Source organism: Tursiops truncatus, chromosome X, assembly GCF_011762595.2.
Source record: "Tursiops truncatus isolate mTurTru1 chromosome X, mTurTru1.mat.Y, whole genome shotgun sequence".
Classification (NCBI taxonomy): domain Eukaryota; kingdom Metazoa; phylum Chordata; class Mammalia; order Artiodactyla; family Delphinidae; genus Tursiops; species Tursiops truncatus.
In genome coordinates this window covers 34200737-34224783 of record NC_047055.1, presented here as the reverse complement: position 1 = coordinate 34224783, position 24047 = coordinate 34200737, and the positions used below count along the sequence as shown (strand labels likewise).

The following is a 24047-nucleotide window of genomic DNA, read 5'->3' as shown; positions in this document are numbered from 1 at the left end:
GCGAAACTTTTATGGAGAGCTCTAAATAATTTTTATTTTTTTAGTATGGTGCTGGCTTCCCTCACCGTTTGAGGTATGGGGTGGGGTAGCAGCAACTGAGTCAGGGGAGGAATCAGGTGGTAATACCAGGGAATGTGAAGAAAACCTGTTAGCTAATGGCAACATTAACAGTAGTGTACTCAAGCAGAAAGCAGTCTAACTGGAGAAACAAAATGGGCAACTTTGCAAAGGAGCTCACTCATGGGTACAAATCCTTTAATGGTTCAAATTCCAGAAGCTGACATTTAAATCAACTTTGGAAACTTGGTTTGCATTTTCCTGTAGAAAGAAGGCATGCATGGTGCCTTCCTTCTAAAGCCAGATCATAAAAGACAATTTAACCCAGGATATGTTTGAAATAGTGGCTATTAGTAATAAAAAATATGATAGGCTGGAATACCATTTTACTCTTTGAAAGACAGTAAATGGAGATAATACTTTGTTTGGTGTATTTTGAAGGCTAGTCCTGGAGTAAAAACAACTTGAGTTTGAGGATCAAAGAGGAGATTGGTGAAGACTTGGAGAGTCTGAATGAACCTTGCCAGACTGTGGAGCAGAGTGATAAGGGAAGGACTTTGAGGTGAGGTAAGTGTCCTTCTTTCTAGCTTGTATGACTTAGATTCTTTGAGCTTCTACTTCCTTATCTATAAAATGGTAATAGTAGTACCTGTGTTTTGGGAGATTAAATGAAATTCTGTATGCTTAGCACGTATCATAGTACTTGGTCCATAGTAGGCACTTAATAAACACTGTTCCCTTACATTTAAAGGGCTTTAGAAGTTAATGGCACCAGTTCTGATGCTGATGTATCCATAGCGCCATCCCTTGACCCCATTATTTAAAGTTATTAGAGGAATGACTAGTTAGAGCTATATGGCTGAGTGGTGGAGAGGTTTTTTTTCTGGTATAACAGATCAAGAGCTGGCCTAGAGAGGAGATATAGGAAGGGGGTGGAAGATAGTGTATGTGTGTATGAAAGAATTTCCTGGTGAGACTACGTGGAGGAAAATGGGGAGTACTTTAAGCGCACACTTTCCCTGAGGTTGGAGAAAGGATATGGCAGGTGAGGGGACATAGCACCAGGTATGTGTCTTTCCATATATGAGAGTGCTTAATGTACTTAATAAAACTGTTTTTAAGTAACCCATTAGCTCACATGTACTGAATTAGCTCACATGTATCTAACTTATAATGTATCTAATTGTTGTACTAGTTACAATTTTACCCAAATCTTAATAAAGCAGACCTGGCCTGGCTGCCATTTGGTAGTACTCTATGAGTAAACGGTTTAGGTGGATACATGCACTTAAAAAGTATTGCAAGTTCCACATTCTTCAAATTTGATTTTTGTTTTCATTCACTGGAATGCTGAGCTGATCTAAAATAGGTGAGGTTTGACTGTGGTACAAAGAGATTACAGCTGGAGGTGATGCGGGACTATAAGGTAAGCAGGGTGGGGAAGAAGAATATGGGGAATACCTCCTGGAGGCTATGTGTTTTGAGCTGGGCCTTGAAGAGAGTGATGGGGGATGAATCATCAAGGGATTGGAATGTCCTGTTAAAAAATGCTAATGGGAGATGTGTGGGTTGGCTCAATAAAATATCTTAGCACACCAAGATGAGATGGGTGAGGTGAGGGTGCTAGAGGCTGGACTAAGGCACATGGATTTAACTCAGAAGGCCATAGGGTACCACTATGCAATATTGCAATAGGGAGTGACAGGATGTGGGTAAAAATACCATATAACCATGGTCATGGCCATGGTTTACTTTGGTGATTCTCAAACCTAGCTTGAGAAATACAGATGCCCAGGTGGCATCCCCAAAAATTCTGATTCAAGGGATAGGTCTGAGAAAGGTGGGCATAGGGAGTCAATGGTGACATGTGAGACGGACGAGGTTCATGGCCAGAACTAGGGATCAAAGTCCAGAAACCTGCTTGTGTCCAAAGTCTATGAACATAACCACCACTCGTGTTGACAGTTCTCATATTGTTGCCTCTTCCTGGGATACCTTTTCTCTCCATCTCCTTGAAAATTCTGCCCATTATTCAAGGCCCAACTCAGCTGTACCTTTCCCTGAGAAGCCCTCCCTGGTCCATGTCTCCCTCCCAACTGCTGTGACCTCTCCTGTGATTAGTATGAGACAGGATATGAAGAGACCATAGGACTAGATTTCAGAAGGGAATTGGAGGAACTCAGCCAATCACAGGACATGATAATAAGGGAAGGATCTGAAGGGCAGAATGGAAGTTACAGAACAAGAAGAGGTTGATGATATCATCCTCATTCCTTCATTTATTCTTCACATTCTTGAAATGTATTGGAGCTTGTGTGTGTCTGCTTATGTGGAATTACAGATTATGTTTTCTAGTTTTAATCAACCTAAAACAAAAAGAGCAAATAGTTTAAAATTTTTCCTGCAAATAAACCAGGGATTAAGGAGAAACATACTGTACACACAAGAGAACAATAAGAAAATGGCAGAACTAAAGCCATTCTGCTCCTAGAAGGTTCTATTCCTAGAATAAGCTTGTTGTCAGTCATATCACCAAATCAAAACAGCAACAATCTATAATTAATAAACTGATGAGAAGTGGGCCAAAAAAATTTGCCAAAAGTCTTTGTGAAGTATCTTTTTTTGGGTTATGACAGCCATTAATACCAAGAATTGAAATAATTGAACTTAGAATTGGAACTTCAGATAGCTAGAGAATGAAGAATCAAACTAAGATTTAACAAAGTTTATTAAATCACTTGCTCTCTGTAAAGGCATGATTTTACTACTTTTTTTGGGGGGCAGAGCAAAAAGATTTTGGAGTATATTTATACAGTATTTTAAAACATGGTCAATTTCATCTTTTTTTGGTACACTTTCAGATTTCTTTTTTGTGTTGTTTTATAAGATACACAATGTAGTAGTACAGTAGCACATTTAATTATAAATATAACTTGAAAACCATTGCATTAAGCAACTACATAGTTTCAGTGAGGAGCACGGGGAAAGGTTACTACCCATTGAAAGGGCTTTTTCTGCCCAGAGACACAGAAGAGGCAACCACCAAACTGAGCCTATTTTAGGATTGGGAGAGGGTTCAAGAATATTGGGGTAGAGCAGGGAGTGGTAGTAATACCTGAGAGAGGTGGGAGCCATGGAGATGGGGCTGATGCTAATCCGTATTGTGTCTTTGTATAAATTTTAGAAAAAGGTACACCTTCCTCCAAGCAGACGCAGCCCATACCAGGGTTCATGGCCCCCACCGGTGGGCACTCTCGTGCAATGCATAACCTGCACAACTGTATACAGTGGCCCTGCATGAGAATACTTAATAAGTGGCAGATTCACTTAAAAAGCCTCCCCAAGTGATCCTTTTATTTTTATTTTATTTTTTACTGACATATAGCTGATTTACAATGTTGTCTTACTTTCTGGTATACAGCAAAGTGATTCAGTTTTTTATATATATATATACACACACACATATATATTCTTTTTCATTATAGTTTATTACAGGATATTGAATATAGTCCCTTGTGCTATACGGTAGGACTTTGTTGTTTATTTGTTTTACATTGTAATTTGTATCTGCTAATTCCAAACTCCTAATTTATCCTGCCCCCACGTTTCTTCTTTGGTAACCAAAAGTTTGTTTTCTGTGAGTCTGTTTCTGTTCTGTAAATAAGTTCATTTGTATCATTTTTTTTAATTCCATATATAAGCGATATCATATGATATTTGTCTTTGTCTGGCTTACTTCACTTAGTTTGATAATCTTTAGGTCCACCCACGTTGCTGCAAATGGCACTATTCTTTTTAATGGCTGAGTAATATTCCATCGTGTATATGTACCACATCGTCTTTATCCATTCATCCGTTGCTGGGCATTTAGGTTGCTTCCATGTCTTGGTGATTGTAGATAGTGCTGCTGTGAACATTGCGGTGCATATATCTTTTCAAATTAGGGTTTTCTCTGGCTATATGCCCAGGAGTCTTCCCAAATGATTCTGATGACCAGCCGAAGTTATGAACTACTAGCTTACATAATACTATGTTTACTTATTTATTGTATAAACTTTGTAGGATTCTTAAGAGAAATGCATTTTAAAAACTGGTCTATAATTCTGACATCTCACTAAACTTGCCTTGCCACCAATGCGTTTGATTTAGGGAATGTTTATAACCAATGATCTGGCTGTGTGACCCTGGTTTAATCACTTTCCTTCTCTGAGCCTCAGTTTCTTCAGTTATAAAATGAAAGAGTTGAACTAGATGATCTAGAAGGTCCTTTCCAGCCATAGCACCGTATGTTCAATGCATTTTGCTGCTTATCGATGCATGAAAATTCTCTGACAGGCAGCCTGTGTAGCTACATTTTACTGGCTGGCTTTGGCTCATTTTCCTGAGGGCTGAAGGCATATGTTCACTTTAACTCTGTTTTTAGAGAGGGGCCATTTTTACCATTAACTGCACTGTCTTCCTCTTGCAAGCGTCTAGCAGGCATCTCTAAAGTAGGGTTGCAGTACAGGCAGCATTTACAGCCAACCAGAACGGCAAGTACAATTGTTTGATTATCCTTCATATAACTATACGCTTAATTGAATACCATATTTACTCCTATATCTTGTAAATTATTCAAAAACTTTTCTTTCCTGCCTGCTCCAGTAGAAAGCTGTGAAGCCGAAGGTCTAGCTTCAACAATTTGGAAGCTTGATCAGAGCAGCTAAAGATCTGTGAAAAGTGGTTTTTGAGCTTTTTCGCTTTCAGTCACAAAGTGTCATCAGATCTCCTTTAGATGCTCTGCCCAAACTCTCAGAAGAGTCTCTGCTTCAGCTGACAAGCAATAAACCCTAATTGGAAGGCAAAAATATAGTGGGAGAAATAGTGCTTTCTTCTCAAAACTGGGGGAGGGGAGGGAAATGTGGGCAGATAGGCAAACAAGCCAAGGAAGTTTGGTCTTCCCAACAGTGACATCTAATACTTATAACCAATTAACTAGTTGTGTGATCTTGGAAAAATGACTTCCACGCTCTAAGCCCCAGTTTCCTTAGTTGTAAAATAAGTTCATTTGAGTTCAAGGAGCTCAAGAAATGTACAGAGCACAATCAGAGGAATTTTTTCACTTATTTTATTATTATTCCTGGAGACAGAAACATGACCCTCTCTTCAGGTAATTCAGGCTTCATATGGTTCAAGCTTTTCCCTGAACTACCAAACCTAGTCACCTTATTTTAAAAACAGAAATATATGCTAAGATTTACATAGCTTATATTGGTTTCATATTCCTATGTGCCTAACCACTTTGCCAGAAATTCAATTCTCTTCAGCAACAATTAACACCTATTTCCAGTCCATAACTAACTTGTCCATAATTGAGATGCCCCCCACAAATAGCTAATCAGTCTTTCAAGGTGTATTCAGGGAGCTAGTGATTGGTTAGACCAGAGGCTTTAAAGCAAGTTTAGTGGACAACTGAATCAGTTGGGGAGCTTATTAAAATTGAAATTCCCGGGCCCCACTACCACAGATTCAGCTCCAGGGGGTTTGGGTAGCACTTAGGAATCTAATATTTTAACATGCACTCCAGATGACTTCACTACAAGTGATCAGTGGTCCAAAATTGGAGAAACACTTCACTTGAAAGATGGTAATGGAGAGAGGCTATCACCTAATGGTAGTCCCTGCTTTCCATTTCTCTGGCCCCTGGACTATCTTGTTTCTGCCCCTCATGCAGTGTCTTTGTGAGAGAAGCAGGGACGGTGATAGCAAATTCTGTTTTCTTCAGGTTCAAAGAGGTGATGTGACTTCTCCAGAGGCCGCAGCCAGTGGAGAAGGAACAGTACTGGAGTTTCCTCTCCCAGCTTGGAGCTGATCTCCTAGGCCAGACTTCTTAGAGCAATCTTACCCTAAGATTGCTTCTTACGTTCTTCAGCATAAGAACAGGCCAGGATGGAAAGCAAGCCAATGCAATAACGTTAGTCCTTTTACCTACTAGCTGGCCTGGGTAATTCCATTGACCAGTTAGGTTTGATGGGGAACAAAATGGAACCATTGATAAATAACACATTGCCCTCAGATGCTGGCTGCAGCTTTCACTGCTAAAGGATGATCTCTACTGTCCTCTGGCAGCTGGCGTGAGCAGATGAACTGGGGGCAGGAGCCTTTGATTCCACAATTTTGGTCTCGTGGAGTTAAGGCAGCATGGAAAGGATGACTCTTAGTCTTGGGCACTAAGAGAACCTAAGGCATATGTTGGATACCATACCCATATACCAAGATTTAGGTAAAAAAGAAGCATCAACTGATCTTGAATAAAAGTTGTGCTACCAAAAAATGCTTGAAAAATCTATGATATCATCCCACCGCCTCATTTTACAGATGAGCCAACTAAGATCTAGAGAGCAGACATGACTTGTTTAAGATCTCTTCAAACTTTTAAATATTCAGCATTGATTTCAATTGTTACTCTTAAAATAGCTTTTAAGAGGAAAGTGTATTAATAATAGCTAATCTATTTGAGTATTCATTGCATATTCTATGTGCTTCGTATTTAATCCCGACAGCAAAACTGTAGGGTAGATAGTGTTATTACCATCCTCATTTTATAGATGAAGGAACTAGGCACAGGGAAATTAAGCACATTGCCCAAGGCCTCACAGATAGCCTTAGAGTTGTGATTAGAATGCTGAGAGTCTGACTCCAGAAACTATGAGCTTAACCAGTACACATCCTGCCTCTCAAACACAAGCGGTAGGATTACCAAAATAATCTTCATCAAACTCTCCCCATCCTGTCAATTCCCGGCTCAAAACCCACATTGGATTCTGCTTGCAACAATACTGAATCCTGACTAGCTTCACTGCTGTTTGAGGAATTCCAACCATGTTGAAATGAGAACCTCAACTCACCAACCACAGCTTGCATTACTACTCATGGACTCCATCATCTCTCAAACCCATTTTGTTTTCCTGGGTGGTTTTTTTTTAAATTTTTATTGGAGTAGAGTTGATTTACAATGTTGTGTTAGTTTCAGGTGTACAGCAAAGTGAATCAGTCATACATATATGAATACATATATCCACTCTTTTTCAGATTCTTTTCCCGTATAGGTTATTACAGAGTATTGAGTAGAGTTCCCTGTGCTATACAGTAGGTCCCTATTAGTTATCCATTTTATATATAGTAGTGTGTATATGCCAATCCCAATCTTCCAATTCATCCCTCCCCCCTCCCCAGCTGGTTTTTTTTTAGCATTACTAAAATGTGTTTGGTACTATTCTATGCACAACACCTGGAATGACCTCTGGCCTCTAAGAAACGTTACATCTAAAGCATCTCTGCAGCTGCCCTGGGCAGCACAGCTTCTCGTTGCATACTATTATTTTAGTCGCTACGGCCTCTGCCACATGATGCAGTTCCATTTCTAGGACTGTTCAAATTAGTGATGTAAAACCCATTTAAAGACTGTGGTTCAGGGTATTCACCCAGTGGACAAGGTACCTATCTGGACTTCCTGAATTATCTCATGCTGTAGTTTAAAGGATGGAAGGCTAAGAAGGTGAGAAAAGAGAGCCCCACGACCATGCCAGTGATTTATTTTGCTAACTCTAAAGCTCCACACCCATCCCTACCATCAGAAGCTCAGCCTAAAGTGACTGTTTCTTGGAGTTTTCACGTGTGTTGATCTCAGAACAGGGCCAAGCTAGGGCAGTAGCTCCATACTGTCCAAAATGCCAGAATCGCTCTCCAGAAAATAGCTAGAGACAATGTTGATGGTGAATGAAAGAAATTTTATGGAGAAGTTTCAGTTAAAGGAGAACCATGCAAAACTTTTGTCCTGGAGGACAGAATAAGGAGAGTGGTATTAAGGTGTGAAAATTAACTTTTACTGAACCTCATTAAGAATCTGATCCTTAGGGACTTCCCTGGTGGTCCAGTAGTAAAGAATCCGCCTTACAATGCAGGGGACGTGGGTTCAGTCTCTGGTCAGGGAACTAAGATCCCACATGCTGCACGGCCGCATGCCACAAATACTGAGCTTGCGCACCTCAACTAGGGAGCCCGTGTGCCACAAACTACAGAGCCCACACAATCTGGAACCCGAGTGCCACAACTAGAGAAGAGAAAACCCACACGCCACAACTGGAGAGAAGCCCATGCACCACAATGAAGAACCCTTGTGCCACAACGAAAGATCCCACATGCCTCAAGGAAGATCCTGTGCGCCGCAACTAAGACTCGACACAGCCGAAAATAAATAAAATAAATAAATAATAAATCTATACTGGGAAAACTGGACAGCTACATGTAAAAGAATCAAATTAGAACACTCCCTAACACCATACACAAAAATAAACTCAAAACGGATTCGAGACCTAAATGTAACACTGGACACTATAAAACTCTTAGAGGAAAACATAGGAAGGACACTGTTTGACATAAATCACAGCAAGATCTTTTTTGATCCACCTCCTAGAGTAATGAAAATAAAAACAAAAATAAACAAATGGGACCTAATGAAACTTCAAAGCTTTTGCACAGCAAAGGAAACCATAAACAAGACGAAAAGACAACCCTCAGAATGGGAGAAAATATTTGCAAACGAATCAACGGACAAAGGATTCATCTCCAAAATATATAAACAGCTCATGCAGCTCAATATTAAAAAAAAACCCAATCCAAAAATGGGCAGAAGACCTAAATAGACATTTCTCCAAAGAAGACGTACAGGTGGCCAAGAAGCACATGAAAAGCTGCTCAACATCACTAATTATTAGAGAAATGCAAATCAAAACTACAATGAGGTATCACCTCACACCAGTTAGAATGGGCATCATCAGAAAATCTACAAACAACAAATGCTGGAAAGGGTGGGAATGTAAGTTGATACAGCCACTGTGGAGAACAGTATGGAGGTTCCTTAAAAAACTAAAAATACAATTACCATATGACCCAGCAATCCCACTACTGGGCATATACCCAGAGAAAACCATAATCCAAAAAGACACATGCACCCCAATGTTCATTGCAGCACTATTTACAATAGCCAGGTCATGGAAGCAACCTAAATGCCCATCGACAGATGAATGGATAAAGAAGATGTGGTACCTATATATAATGGAATATTACTCAGCCATAGGAAGGAACAAAATTGGGTCATTTTTTAGACGTGGATGGATCTAGAGACTGTCATACAGAGTGAAGTAAGTCAGAAAGAGAAAAACAAATATATTAACGCATATATGTGGAACCTAGAAAAATGGTACAGATGAATCGGTTTGCAGGGCTGAAATTGAGACACAGATGTAGAGAACAAACGTATGGACACCAAGGGGGGAAAGCAGTGGGGGGATGGGGATGGTGGTTGATTGGGATTGACATGTATACACTGATGTGTATACAATTGATGACTAATAAGAACCTGCTGTATAAAAAAAACCCCTGACATCTATGTTGATAAAAGAAAACAAATGTCAAATAAAGAAAGGGCAACCTGACTTTTCCGTGAACCTATTACAAACTGTACCGTGTGAGACGTACAAATCAAATTGCTCCTGATACTATGTTTCTTCTCCTTTTGGCTTCTTAGTGTTGTGACAGTACCAGGGAGATAGAGACTAGTTTGACTTTCAGAATCCTATGCAATTTTACTGGCCTCATGTTATTTATATAGATGTTGCTATCACAGAAGTAGGTGATATCTAATTAAACCTTAAAGCAAAGTGGAAAAAAAAGAAAAGAAAAATAATAAATCTAAAAAATAAATAAATAAAAAGTAAGTGACCATAAAATTAAAAAAAAAAAAGTATCTGATCCTTAAAGAGTTCTGGTTGATTTGCAACATTAAGTACAGCATGACCAAATACTCTACTTGAAAGCCATTGAGGACTCATCAAGCCCATCCCACTTCCCTTCTAGTCCTAACTAGGGGCAGGAAATGAGGTACCCAAAAGTTGAGTCCCAACCTTAGAAACCTATGTTTAGCCAGCGTGTAGTTTTACAAAGTTTTGAATTTAAGTCCTTTGGTTGAGCACATCCTTTCCCGATCACCACAATTCTCACCACTCCCAATTGTCCTGTATCCAACCATTCTACACACTTAACGTTATCTGCCTCTGGCCCCTGAAGACATTTAAATTTACAACCCCTGCCAAACTACTTCAGAGTGATGAAATTATATACTGTATAGGGAGGGGCATCCACCCAGAGCCATATACAACCATTCAGAATTTGAAGCAAGAGGGAATAAAAGATATTACTTTTACAAATTCAGGCAAGATTGTGAATAATACTCATAATATGTCTTTTGAAGGATTTAAGATCTAACATTTTCCAATGTTGATACACTGAGGGTGTTCCTATCAGTGTAATATATTTAGCAGAATCAATTACTTGGACATTAATATATTTGAAATAAAGAACCTTATCTGAGGCCCTGTGTCAAAGACATTGGTGCTTTCTGATTCCTGTGTTTAGATGAATTGATCACCCTAGTTTAGCTCAGTGGTTCTCCACTGGGGGTGCCCATAAACATATTAGAACTTCCCAGGGGAAGTTCCCACAGTAAATTATGCTGTGCAATGAGATGTGTTGCTGATGGGAGGATGTTGTTTGTATGAATGGTATAGGGGTAAAAAAAAAATGGTTGTGAATCAGTGACAAAGCCTATTTTGAAAGGCTTCACAAGAAAGAGTTAGTTTGTTAGCTGCAATTTGCTTTCTCTCTAAGTTCATGCCTCTATAGTTCCCCTGTGAAGTGGAGAAGGTGAAAACCTGTCTTTCTTGGTTTTCTTACTTTGTGGACTCAGATGAAGATGCTTGATGACTTAATCTTGGTTTTCCCTGGACTCTCCAACAATGGACCATTTCCCAGACCTTAATGTTCTATTTCCTCTTTAGAAACCTCCTTCCATTAGTGAGAAAACATTTGTTGGGTTAACTCCATCCTGATTTGTGTCTGATTCAGCTTGTAAGCCATCAAAGCTGCTCTACAACTGTTTATTAATTAAGCACCCACAGGGTTTCTTGGACTGTACTGAGTAAGGCAGAGCGGTTCAGGAAGCAGGCTCCGGAGTCTCTGGCATTTGGTTTCAGGTTAGGACTGTAGTCCCACACTCACCAATTTAATCTGAGTCTTCCAAGGAGGCCAGGGAGGAGCAACATTTCCTAAGGCAGCTAATAAATGGCTCTCTCTCTTTCTCTTTCTCTCTCTTTCTCTCTCTCTCTCTCTCTCTCTCTCTCGCACACATACCCACACTCTAATGTTCGAAACCTGAGTGTGTGTGTCTGTGTGTGTGTGTGCACGTGTGTGCATATATGGGCTCTAGTGGTGGTTAGGACCCCAACAGGGATGAAATAACAGGAGAGGGAGGGAAAGACAGAGTAAAGGAAAAAGTCCAGAAGCACGTTCTTCTTGTGCCAGGCCATCTCCGTGTTTTTTCTCTGCACTAATCCACGGTCTGTAAGGAAGCCGAAAACTAACTCCTAACTGGAAGTTACTGAGAGTTTTGAATTAGTTCTTCTGACTAAAACCAGGAACAGTTTATCCCAATGATATAATGGTTTGATTTTCCTTTGTAAGTTACAGTCATCTTTCTCTTTCTCCTATATATCTTTCTCCTAAATGTTTTTTATAGGCGTTCTTTATATCTCCAGGCCATTCCATTTAATCAGCAAGATATATCTGCCTTCTAGACTTGGAATTCAATTGTATTGTGGCTGAGATAACCAACTTGTTTTACTTTTGCCCTGCTTCATTTAGACTGCTTCGATGCTGCCTGACAGAATTTCCCTCCCAGAGCAATAAGATTTCTGATTGTAAATACGCTGTTATAAAAATAACTGAAAGAAATGTTTATTGCCTTCCTATCCTATACAAGGCAATGTGTTATTTGCAGGGTGTGGAGTGAGGGTTGGATAGAAAGAAATACAGAACTGAGTCCCTGCTCTCAAGGAGCTTAATCTACTTGGGAAGAGAAAAAAATGTATAGACAGAAAACCATGGCTAATACTAATGTAAGGGAATTATTTAGACTCAGGGAAGGGAGCAGTCATCAAAGACTACAAAGGCTAGCAAAGGCTTTAAAATGTCTGGTACATACTAGACATGCAATATATTGGGTTGGCCAACCCAATATATTTGTTGGGTGAGGTAGACTTTGAGCTAGATCTCGAAGGATGGGTAATATTTAGAGAGGTAGTTTAGAGCAGGAACTATATATTTTTTAAATTTTATTTTTTTATACAGCAGGTTCTTATTAGTTATCCATTTTATACATATTAGTGTATACGTGTCAGTACCAGTCTCCCAATATATTCTTGATTGAATACATGGTACAGGCAAATGTGGGGGAAGCATAGGTTGTGCCGGGGGAAACTGCAAGTAGCTGTTTTTCTAGAGTGAAGGGTTTATGGAGGAGATAACACTGAAAATGTGGTTAGGGCCACCTAAGGAAAGGCCTAGGAGGCCTGGGAGAGGAGTTTGAGCTTTATCCTGTACACCTTGAGGAAGCACTGGAGGTTTTGAGCAAAGGATAATGTCGAGGGAGGATGAATCTGGTGACAGTGTGCAGGATGGAGAGACTGGAGGCAGTTGGACCAGCCAGGAGGCTACCGCATGGTCTGGACAGGAAGTGATAAGGGCTGTAACTAGGCTAATAGTGGGAAAATGCAGTAAGATATGCAGCAACACCACGTAGAAGATAAATAAACTGGGCTTATTGACTCGATTTCACCATGTGGGGCAAAGGAAGGGTGGAAGGTAAGATGACCCAGGCTTTTAGTCCATGAGACTGAAGAACGGTGGTGGCATCACCGGAAATGTTTTCTCTGCTTAGAAGTTGTTTATTGATGTCTTAGGCTAGTTTGCAAAAGGACAAGTCTCAGGCTGTTTAAGTCCATTTCATTTTGTTGTATTGTGGGAATCTGGGGCTTGAGGAGACCTAGAGATTCTAGACTGGCATGTTTGAACTCTGGACTGTAGGCAGGGCCAACCAAAATTATGACATTAATTTCACTGTGTCCTGATTCACCTTTCTTGCTATTTCATTCAGATCGCAAGTCTGTTGGCTTTATCCAGGCTTACCTTTTATGGGCTGAAGAACTCTTATTCATTGGCATGTCTTCCTCCTTCCTCACCTGTGCAGTACTGTCTCTGCTTGATATTAGCACGTCTTCATGCTCATTTTTGGCTTTTGAGAACTATAGACATCTCAGGGATTGATGCTTGCTCCTTTTTTAAAATGCACCTGAAGGCAGCAGCCCTAGAAAATTAATGACGCCTTAATTTTTATTTTATTAATTTAAATAAAGGAGCCCTTCTGCCTGTAGAGCAGGCACAGAGGCACAGGGAGATTGGGTTTTTTTTTTTCCCTTTCCTTACAGGGGCTTGGGTTCAGTAGTGTATGCCTGAATGAATTCCTTGTAGCAAAAGAGATACTGGAGGAAGATATATGAAAGATTAAAAGAATAATGTCAGGTAGTGTAAAAAATAGACTTAGCATTTTAAGTGCTTACTTATGCCAAAGCCATTTATAAAAATTTAGTTTGTTGACAAGCCAACATACTCCCCACCCTACCCCAAATATACAAACACTTCAAAATAACAAAGTTCCACGGTCACTTCTTTCATATATAGGAAAGTAAATGGAGGCGGAGTAAAAATATCACTTTTGATTGGAACAATGATAGATTGTAAAGTACAGTCCAAGGATCTGGGTGCTTGAAATTATGATCTATTTCACCTACAATGCAATATATTTTTAAAGACATTTTCATACTCTTTAGCTCATTTCATTCTCAAAGCTTTCTGGTGAAATACGTCAGCTAAATACCATTATTTCCCAGGCAACAGAGAGGATAAATTACTCAAAGTCACCAAGCAATTTACCATCAACGCCCTTTTTCTTTCTTTCTTTTTTTTTTTTATTTTCCTCAGAAGAGAAAAAGCTATTGCCAGGCTTTGCTCTGGGCCTCTAGTCAATGAGTCATCAGGGGCAGGGGACAACTGGAAGAAAGATGAAGCCCCTTCTGTAATGGAGAGTCCATGGAGCACTATGGGCTTCCACTATGGCAGCCCATACATCTCAGACAGCTAGCTTTGGAAATGGGAAGGAAGTGCCCAGGGTCTCTGGCTCAATGCCCTCAGAATGGGAGCCAACCCTCTGCTTTGTCCATATCAGTGATTGATTTTCCTTAATCATCTAGAAATGTTGTATGGGAATAATCCCCCTACTGAAAAGTTTAGATAATGGGGTCATAGAAAAGCAAGCCGTATCTTTTCATCTGAAGACCTAGAGAGTTCCCTTTCAACATAGGATGGATCAAGTTATGTTCTGGGTCATTTTAAAAAAGATCAGTCACACTCACACACATAGTTTCTATGACTGAATTGTATAGCCATGAATAGCAAATCTAATCTCTTTCTACTTTCCTCCTGAACTTAGGTGTCCAACTGCCGACTGGGCATCACCACTGGTATGTAATCCCTTTACACATACCTCAAACGTAACAGATCTAATACCAAATTCATCACTACTCCCATCTTCATCTACCACACATATTTTATATTAGTCTTTGGCAACACCATCTATGCAGTTTCCCAGGCCAGGAAAGTGGGAGTCATCCTTGAATCCCCCTTTTCCATCACTCTCCCACATCCCATCACCAAGTGCTGTCAATACAGCCTCGAAAACGTTTCTCACGTCCATTCCCTTCTCTCTATTCCTATAGATGTTGTCTGAGTTTGGGACATTGCCATCACTCTATTGGACTCTTGTAACCTCCTATTGTGTGATCTCCCTGACTTCATGCTCTTCTCTGTCATTCACTCAGTGATTATGAGGTTTCCAGAACACAAATCTGATCATATCTTTCCCATACTTAAGAGTTTGCTGATTTTCCTCTGGCTATAGGATCAAGTTTGAATTGATCAGTAGGCCTCTACCTAGCTATCCAGAGGTATCTTTCTGCTACTCCCACTCACATATCCTAGACTCCAGCCACACCAGACGACTTGTCCCCAGCACATTGCTAACTTCCCTCATGCTTTTTCTTTGCCTGGGATGCTGCCACCTGACACCTGTTCTCTGCTTGTGAATACCTACTTCTCCTTCAAGTTGCAGCTCAAATGTTACCTCCCCTCTCAGTAGCTCTCCCTGTCTTCGCCAGGCAGAACGAAACAGTCCTGCTTCTGTGCTTTCCTGGTCCCAGAGTTGTCTGTAATTCTGTCCATACATTGAAAATAGCTGCTGTCTCAAGGTATTGCAGTTATTTGTTTTTCCACAAATAAAACAAGCTTGGGGGTAAGGAGATGGGTCTTATCTACTTCTCCCCCAACCTAAACATTTGCATAGTATTTGGCATTTAGTTGGTTTTCAGAGAATACTTATTGAATCTGTAATTCATGAATAACTTCATTTAATCATTGAGCCCCTATGTTAGGCCCTAGGAATTTGGCAGTGACCCAGCAACGCCTGGCCTGGCCCTTATGGAACCCACCATCAATGCTTAGACTGGTAGAGGATGCCCACAAACAACTATAGAATTCCAGCAAAACATAGCAGGTGTACAGTTTGAATTTCAGCTGTCAGGAAGCATAACACAGAGGTTAAGAGCATGGTCTCTTCTCTGGAATTGGGCTAGCCTGGGTTCAAATCCTGATTTTTTTTTAAACATCTTTATTGGAGTATAATTGATTTACAATGGTGTGTTAGTTTCTGCTTTATAACAAAGTGAATCAGTTAGACATATACATATATCCCCATATGTCTTCCCTCTTGCGTCTCGTCTCCCTCCCTCCTGGAGTATAATTGCTTTACAATGGTGTGTTAGTTTCTGCTTTATAACAAAGTGAATCAGCTATACATATACATACATCCCCATATCCCCTCCCTCTTGCGTCTCCCTCCCACCCTCCCTATCCCACCCCTCTAGGTGGTCACAGAGTACCCATGTGATCTTCCTGTGCTATGCGGCTGCTCCCCACTAGCTATCTATTTTACATTTGGTAGTGTATATATGTCCATGCCACTCTCTCACTTCCTCTCAGTTTACCCTTCCCCCTCCCTGTGTCCTCAAGTCCATTCTGTACATCTGCATCTTTATTCCTGTCCTGCCCCTAGGTTCTTCATAACCATTTTTTTAAGATTCCATATATAAGTGTTAGCATATGGTATTTGTTTTTCTCCTTCTGACTTACTTCACTCTGTATGACAGACTCTAGGTCCATCCACCTCACTACAAATAACTCAATTTCGTTTCTTTTTATGGCTGAGTAATATTGTATTGTATATATGTGCCACATCTTCTTTATCCATTCATCCAGTGATGGACACTTAGGTTGTTTCCATCTCCGGGCTATTGTAAATAGAGCTGCAATGAACATTGTGGTACATGACTCTTTTTGGATTATGGTTTTCTCAGGGTATATGCCCAGTAGTGGGATTGCTGGGTCATATGGTAGTTCTATTTGTAGTTTTTTAAGGAACCTCCATGCTGTTTTCCATAGTGGCTGTATCAATTTACATTCCCACCAACAGCGCAAGAGGGTTCCCTTTTCTCCACACCCTCGCCAGCATTTGTTGTTTGTAGATTTTTTGATGATGGCTATTCTGACCGGTGTGAGATGATATCTCATTGTAGTTTTGTTAAATCCTGAGTTTACCATATACTAGCTGTGTTGCTTTAGGCAATTTATCTAATATCCTGCTTTCCTCATCTGTAAAATGGGAAGTATCATAGTCTTTACATTACAGGGCTGTTATGAAGATTATATGAGTTAATATTTGTATAATAGTATCTGGCATAAAGCAAGTGTTTAATAAAATAAATTAAACAAATTCTAGTGGAGAGTACAAAGAACTTTAAATTGCTTGGCTTGAGGGCCAATGTGGCCGGCTTGTTCCCTCTTTACCAAGTGTGATTTTTACCTCTGTGTAATGACTGTCCCCATTCCTGTCACTTTAGGTGCAGGGCTTATTTGGGAAAAGAAAAGAGGAAGGTATGGTGGGAATGCCCGTGCAGGGTGGAATGCACAGCCCAGCATCCTGCCACTCTCTCTACTTCCCTACCTCACACACTGGGAAGCTCAGCCTTGCTTGGGGCCAGTCACCTCTCTGGGGCTGGGGCTGAGTCATGGGGTCCTGAAAAGCGGGCCTTAGGTACCTCTCTGTCCTATCACCAGTCTCACCTCTTTTCCATCTCTTACTGGAGGTAGCTCATCCCTGCCTGCTGTCCTCACAGAGAAGACTGTGGCGCCCCTTGGGGCTTTGCAGGCAGACATTTTTGCAGGGTTCTCAGCCTCTGGCCAAATGGAGTCCTTGGCCCCAGCTATTCCTTCCGCTGTCACCTCTGTTCCTCTGACTGTCACCCTCGTGGGGCCTTTGATCCCAGTAGTGTCAGGGATGGGGAAGGGAGAGAGAGAAAAAATAGCTAATAGTCTCAGTAATTATTTATATATTGCTTTATTTCCTGAGACAGCTGTTTTGCCATGTTGCTGGAATGTGTGTCTGTGGTCTCAGATTTGGCAGGCTAATTATGTCACTGCTTCAATGACTCCAGAGCCATGTCTCAGAGGTCGACCTAATTGTTTCTGCCTCCCTAGCTTGTGCCAGGGGTGTTATGTCTGTCTGGAGGTTGTGGCCAGAAAGACATGTAGTCTCAAGAACCTCTGCCCATTGCCCACCTCCTCTGCTCTGGGATCAGAGATCTTAAGACCTACTGCTGGCCCCTGGGAGAGCTGGTAAACTCCCCTTTTGCTGGAGAAAGACTGAGAGATGAAGCATGGCAGGTGCATGACATGCTCCACTTAACAGCAGAGGGGCTGGGAGGCACGCCAGTTGCATCTCGTCTGGTCATTAGCTGTCAAGGTCACTGCACCCTTAAGCCTCCCTTGGGAGGTTCACTGGGTGCCTTTGGTGCTGGAGTCCTAATAATCCCTTATGTCTGGGTAGGGATTTCTAAGCATGTTCATACACATTATTTCTTCTTACAGTATAATCCGGTGAGGTAGATGGTATTATCCTCCCATTTTACAGGTGAAAAAACTGAGGCTTAGAGAGGTTAAGAAGTTAGCTGATAGCATGGGAACCCTGACCTTTGCATTCAAATCCGTGCTCTTTTTAACCTTCTAGGGATGTCTCTTCAGTCCTTCCTGTCCCTCCATCCCCAGACAGGGTACAGATGAGTTGCTTTATCAGCCTACCCTTTTTGTGTCCCTCTCTCTGTTTATCATGTCTTCTCTGCTGTTCCCAGTGCTCTCTAGCTGTACAGGAGGCCTGAGCAGTGTCCTGTAGTTTAAATCTCCCTCTTCCCCCCTCCCAGAGAGAGAAAGAGCTGGAGAATCTGATTCCTACTACTGAGCTGATGCCTGATCCTTGGTAGCAGGCCTTGTAGGCAGGTCCTAGGGAGTTCATCTTTGGAATAAGGACTGAGGCTTACAGGAACAATGCTGACCTGCTGGAGGTTCAGATGCCAAGGTCGGCTGGTAGTGGGGATAGGAAAGTATTTCGAGTATGAGGACAGCTGGAGCCCGCTATTTCCAAATACTGTTCGGTTGCTACAGGAGTTAGGAGAAGGCTGTGAAGTTCTCGCTTCTGACATCTGCCTGAAAGGGGCTCAGTCTGTGCTGCTGCCTTTCTGGCTGGTGAGCAGCAGGGAAGCACACACATCAGCAGTCTCCACTGCTGGGACCAGATGGGACCCTCTCTTCTGGGTAGAGGACCTACTGCTCCCAGAGGACATGAGTGGGAAGAGCCCTGGCTTGGGAGTAGAGGGGTCTTGGGTTCTCATCCCTGGTTTGCCATTGCTTCATTGGATAAAACGCCTTTACCTCTCAGGTCCCTTTTCCTGTCTGTAAAAATGGGGTGATGCTCTTTCAAACAGAAAATGAGCATCTGGGTGGTACTGTATACTTTCCACACACTGTATTTTGTTTAATCGGCAAGTTTGCTTTAAACTGAGGATGAGGAAGCAGGCTCAGGGAGGTATGTGACTTGCCCAAGGTCTTATGACCTGTAAGTGGTAAAGCCGAGGTTCAGGCTTAATTTTGTCGGCAGTCACACTTCAAATCTTTATATGTTACATGGGGATGAGGATGATGGGGGAGGAGGCGGAGGAAGCTAACGAATGCTTATCACAAGCCAGGCTCTGTGCTAAGCACCGTTATTTCATCCTTACAACAACTCTGTAAGAACAGTACTACTCTTATCTTCATTTTACAAATGCTAAGAGCTGAGGCCCGGAGTGGTTAAGTGTCCTCTTTAAGGTCATAGTGCTGGTAAGTGGCAGAGCTAGTGCTTAAATTCCTGACCCCTAGGGTAGTGCTCTTCACACTATACTAGTCTACTTAAAAGGCTAGATAAGAAAGTGCTCTGGAAATATACGGTGCTATCTGAAGGCCAGCTGGTCCCCTCCATCATGTTATCAGACCCACCGATGTGCCTGGCAGCCTCTAGGGGAACACATACTTGTCTGGGCCCCAGGCCAGAAGGTCAAGGTAGGATGGGGACGTGCCTTCAGGAGACTCACTTTCTCCAGGCTCGAGCTCTCTGAAGGTAGTGTGGCACAGAATCTTGAGAACTACCCTGTTGTAGTGTCAGCTGACTGCACATCTCAAGGGGGCCTAGTGGGCACCTGTTTGGGAGCACGCGTTGTTCCATTTCTTCCTTGCCACCTTGACTCCTGGCCAAAGCATTTGTTTCCTGTATCTCCGGCCTCTTCCAGCAAGTAGGGACACACGTCTCCTTCCCCGACCCCTGCTCTGTCTTTAGTTTGTCCAGACAGGAGTTGGTCTGTGAGCCCTGTCACTTTACCTCTGGAGTCTCAAGGGAACCAAACCTAACTGCTGTAGTATTTTATTTGGATCCATGTCAGGACACCATAAAGCTTGCATCCTGCCTCTTGCAAATTAAAAGGGATTCTATCGCTGGGCTCTTGGAGTCCTGATCGGTACTCAAGCTACCTCTGGCACTAGCCCTCACCCTTCAGCAGTACCACTCCCTCTCCGAAAAGTCACAGTTTACGTTCCTCCTCCGAGTTTCCAGCCTACCGTCTGTCTCTTATCACGTTGCAAAGAGATTTCAGGGAAGAAAATCTAGAAATGTCTGGGGAGGCCGTGCCATTGTGCAAATTCGATGCCAAACCAGGCAGGATGAAGTTGAGCAAGCTGCAGGGCCTGCTAATAAGATAGTGGTTCCGAGGACAGGCTGGTGCGGGATCAAGTGGTTGCCAGGGGTGGTGCCGCATTTTCCAAGTCTTTCAACCCATCTGCAAATCCTGACCCAACTCAACTCTTCCTTTCCTAGATCTCTTCTCCCAGACTTTGAAATACCTCTAGAGAAAGTTACATGACTGTGCAGATTGGTGCCGCCACGTTCTGATTTTCCGAGCTAGGCCGAGCCTCCAGTGCCATTCCACACACACCTCCCTTTTGCATCTCCTGAGTCTACTTCCTTTTGAAAGTCCCACATCCAGGGATCCATCCTGTCCCACTGCCCCCTGCCTCACAGCAGGAGAGCTTGTCTCCTGCCTCACAGAAGAAAGGGTCTTTGAGATATGAACTTCCACCACTCCACGGCAAATCTTATATTTGTATCTAACTTTATTTTCGTTTTTCAGCTGTTCCCACGCCTTTCTAAGGCTAATCTCCCCACCCCTGCTTTTGGTCCTCCACCTCCTACCTCCACAGTGTGTTGTTCCATTTCTTTTCTCCCATATGCTCAGTCTTCTTCACCCAATTCTCCCCTTCTCAGCCCTTGAATGTGTTTGCGTCTCTCCATCAAAAATAAGAATCCCCCCCCCACCCCAGCTACTTCCTTCCCCATTCTCAACTCTGCTGTGAAAATTCTCAAAATCATAGCTTCCATTTGTTTAGTCTTCATCTCCAGTTTGGCTTCTGTCTCCGTGACGGATTTCTACCACATCACAACATTAACAGCAGCTCACATTAAGTTCTAAATATGAACCAGGCACTGTTAGGTACTTTATACAAATTGTCTTATTTGATCCTCGCAACAATCCTATGAGGTCAGTACTATTATAATCTCCATTTTACAGACGGTGTTGGTTAGAGCTTCTAAGTGACTTGTACAAGGTCACATAGCCTAGTGAGTGGTAGAGCTGGGATTTAAATAGAGGTGATTTGACATTAGAGCCCATTCTTTAACTCAGGGGCCCACAAACTTGTTCTGTAAAGGCTTAGATAATAAAGGTTTTAGGGTTTGCATGCCATATAGTCTACTGTTCAGCCCTGCCATTGTGGTCTGAAAGCAGCATAGAGGATATATAAAAGAATGAGAGTGACTGCATTCCCAATAAAACTTTATTTATGGACACTGAAGTTGAGTTGCCTATAATTTTTACATGTCATGAAATCTTCTTCTTCTTTTGACTTTTCCCCAGGCATTTAAAAATGTGAAGATCATTTTTAGTTTGCAGCCCATACACAAACATGTGGTAGGCCAGATTTGTCCCATGGTTGTGGTTCGCTGACCTCAGCTCTAGCCATTACATTATTCAGCGCTCCTCAAACTGTCAAATCCAATGGTTACAGCTCTCAGTGCTGATAATACACACCCCCTTTCTTTCTCCCCCCATGATTTTGAAGGCAACACTTACTTCCAGTTCTCCTACCTTTATGATCTCTTAGCCTCTTCGGAAAGCTTCCTTTCTCCCACCTACCTCTCAAATGTTGGCATTTCCAAGGATTAGTAGTTAACTTATTTCTTTGTTTACGCTACTCTGCTAGAATAATTGATTCTAGTTCCATGACTAACACCTGCTGTTAACATAGTAGCTCAGCGCATGGGCTTTGGAGTTTTGCTTGCCTGGGTTTAAATCCTGGCTCTAATAGATACTGCTTGTGGTACCTCATAGGTTTGTCATGAAGGTTAAATGATTCATTATTAGGAAAACTCTCGCAACCATGCCTTTAATGTAGTGTATATTTAATAAAATAGTTGTCATCATCATCGTTATCACTATGATGGGATGTTGATTTCCTAATCTATGTCTCCAGCTCAGACTTCTATTTTGAGTCCTAGACCCACATATCTAACATCTGTACTTGGATGTCCGCTGGCACCTTGACCTCAACATGTCCCACACCTAACTCATCATCTCTCTCCTACCCCTGTATCCCCTCACCCTAACCTGCTCTTTTCCCTCCATCATTCCTTGTTCTTCTTAACAGCAACACTGTTCACTCAGTCGCTTAATTGAGAAAACTGGAAGTCCAGTTTCATGTTAGAAAAAAATGACATGAAACATCTAGCTTTAAAGTGAAGATGAGACTGAACATTTTAAATCTCTCCTTAGTTGGGACTGGAGATTAACTATGTGGTTGATTTGAAAAAAGTTTTCCTCTCTTCCCTTTCCTAATCTTCTCTTCACTCCTGTCAGATGTATCTCCTCTCTCTCCCTTAACCTTGATGTGCCAATTTCTAACTCCTCACTTTGATCACATGATTCCTCTCATCTGAAATGCATCCCCCCATATATCTCCAAATGTCATCCATCGTTCAAGGGCTAAAACACCCAAGAAAATTTCTTCACCTCTCTAGTCAATAAAATAAGGTATATTTTGGAACCAAGAGCTTATATTTTTAAATCGAATGTCATTATTACATATTCCATACTTTATAATGCTCTCTGTCACAAGTCTCAAAATCATATTGTTTCATCGGGATTATAAGCATCTTAAGTTCACAAGGCATAGAATGTTCTTCCTCTGAATTGTCCATGATGCTTGGCACAGTTATCCTTTTGCCTTCCACCACTCTTTCTCTGGCGCCTCTCCTTCCAGTTAACGTGGACCATCAGGTTCTACTTTATCTGCTTTTCCCCCTCTTCTGACTTTCTTCCTTAGACATTGTAAATCTACTTTTTAGAGATAAAATTTTTATATGTATATCTATGACTTCCCAGATTTTCATCTCATTTCCTAACCTCTCTCTTGAGCTCCATTCCCACATCTAAATTTCTTGGTGGACATTTTTACAAGGATGCCTTGTCTGGCTTCAAACTTAATACTATATCAAAATCTCAATTCATCATCTTCCCATCTCACCCCACCTTCACATTTCCTTATGGCATCATCATTCTCTGTTACCTGGACAAAACTTGCAGTCATCTTTGACTACCTTCATCGCGTATATACAACAGTTCACCATAATATATTTACTGTTCCTTATGGTGTCTTTCACTGCCCCGCCTTTCCAGGCCCACTACTACAGTAACAATAACAGTAATAAAATCTATAACCGTTAACATGGATCAAGTGCTTGCTGTGGCCAGGTACTGGGCTAAGTACTTTATATGTATTAACTCATTTTATCCTCATATCATTCCTATGAGGTAGGTCTTCTTAGTATCCTCTTCATAGACGAGAAAACTAAGGCTCAGTGTGGCAGAGCTAGAATCACATCACACTGGGTTTGGACTCAGATTCAATACTCAACCACAGTGTCACTTACTCCTCATGCCTGGATTTCTATAATTGCTTCCTAACCAGTATGCCTGCCGTTGCTTGCTCCTCCACCAATCCTTCCTGTATACGATTTCCAGGATAATCATCCCCAAACATTGCTATCATTATTTCATTTCTTATCTCAAAATCCATTGCTATCTCTGTTTCATACATTAAATTAAATCTAGCCACATCCTAACGTATAAAGCTCTCCACAGACCTACCACAACCTAATTTCCCAGTTCTGTCTCTTAGATGTGCCTGCGTAGATTTCCATGAATGGATTAAACCACAGCATCCTACTCAGCCATACCACAGTTTTACTTCATCCAACTCACTCCTGATCATGTTGTAAGCTCCTAGAGGGAAAGGGTGGGCATGCGCATTTGTATCCCACAGTGCCTTCCACCTAGTCCACACTCAGTGAACATCTGTCAAGTGATTTGACAGTAGGGGCTCAGTTAACCCTTGGAGGATTTGACTGTTTAATTACTACTTAACACTCTCCTCTTTCTTTCCTCCCCATTCGCTCTCTCAGTTTTCTCTTC

The 24047-nt window shown here is 41.7% G+C and overlaps 1 long non-coding RNA gene across 1 annotated transcript in view; it reads left to right on the top strand.

Annotated features, from left to right (window-relative positions):
• Positions 1-24047, top strand: part of LOC141277553 (uncharacterized) — a 445745-nt gene that overhangs the window by 35580 nt on the left and 386118 nt on the right. The window contains exon 2 of the long non-coding RNA XR_012329126.1: positions 499-624. This is a non-coding gene — a long non-coding RNA (uncharacterized lncRNA). The remainder of the gene's footprint in view (positions 1-498; positions 625-24047) is intronic.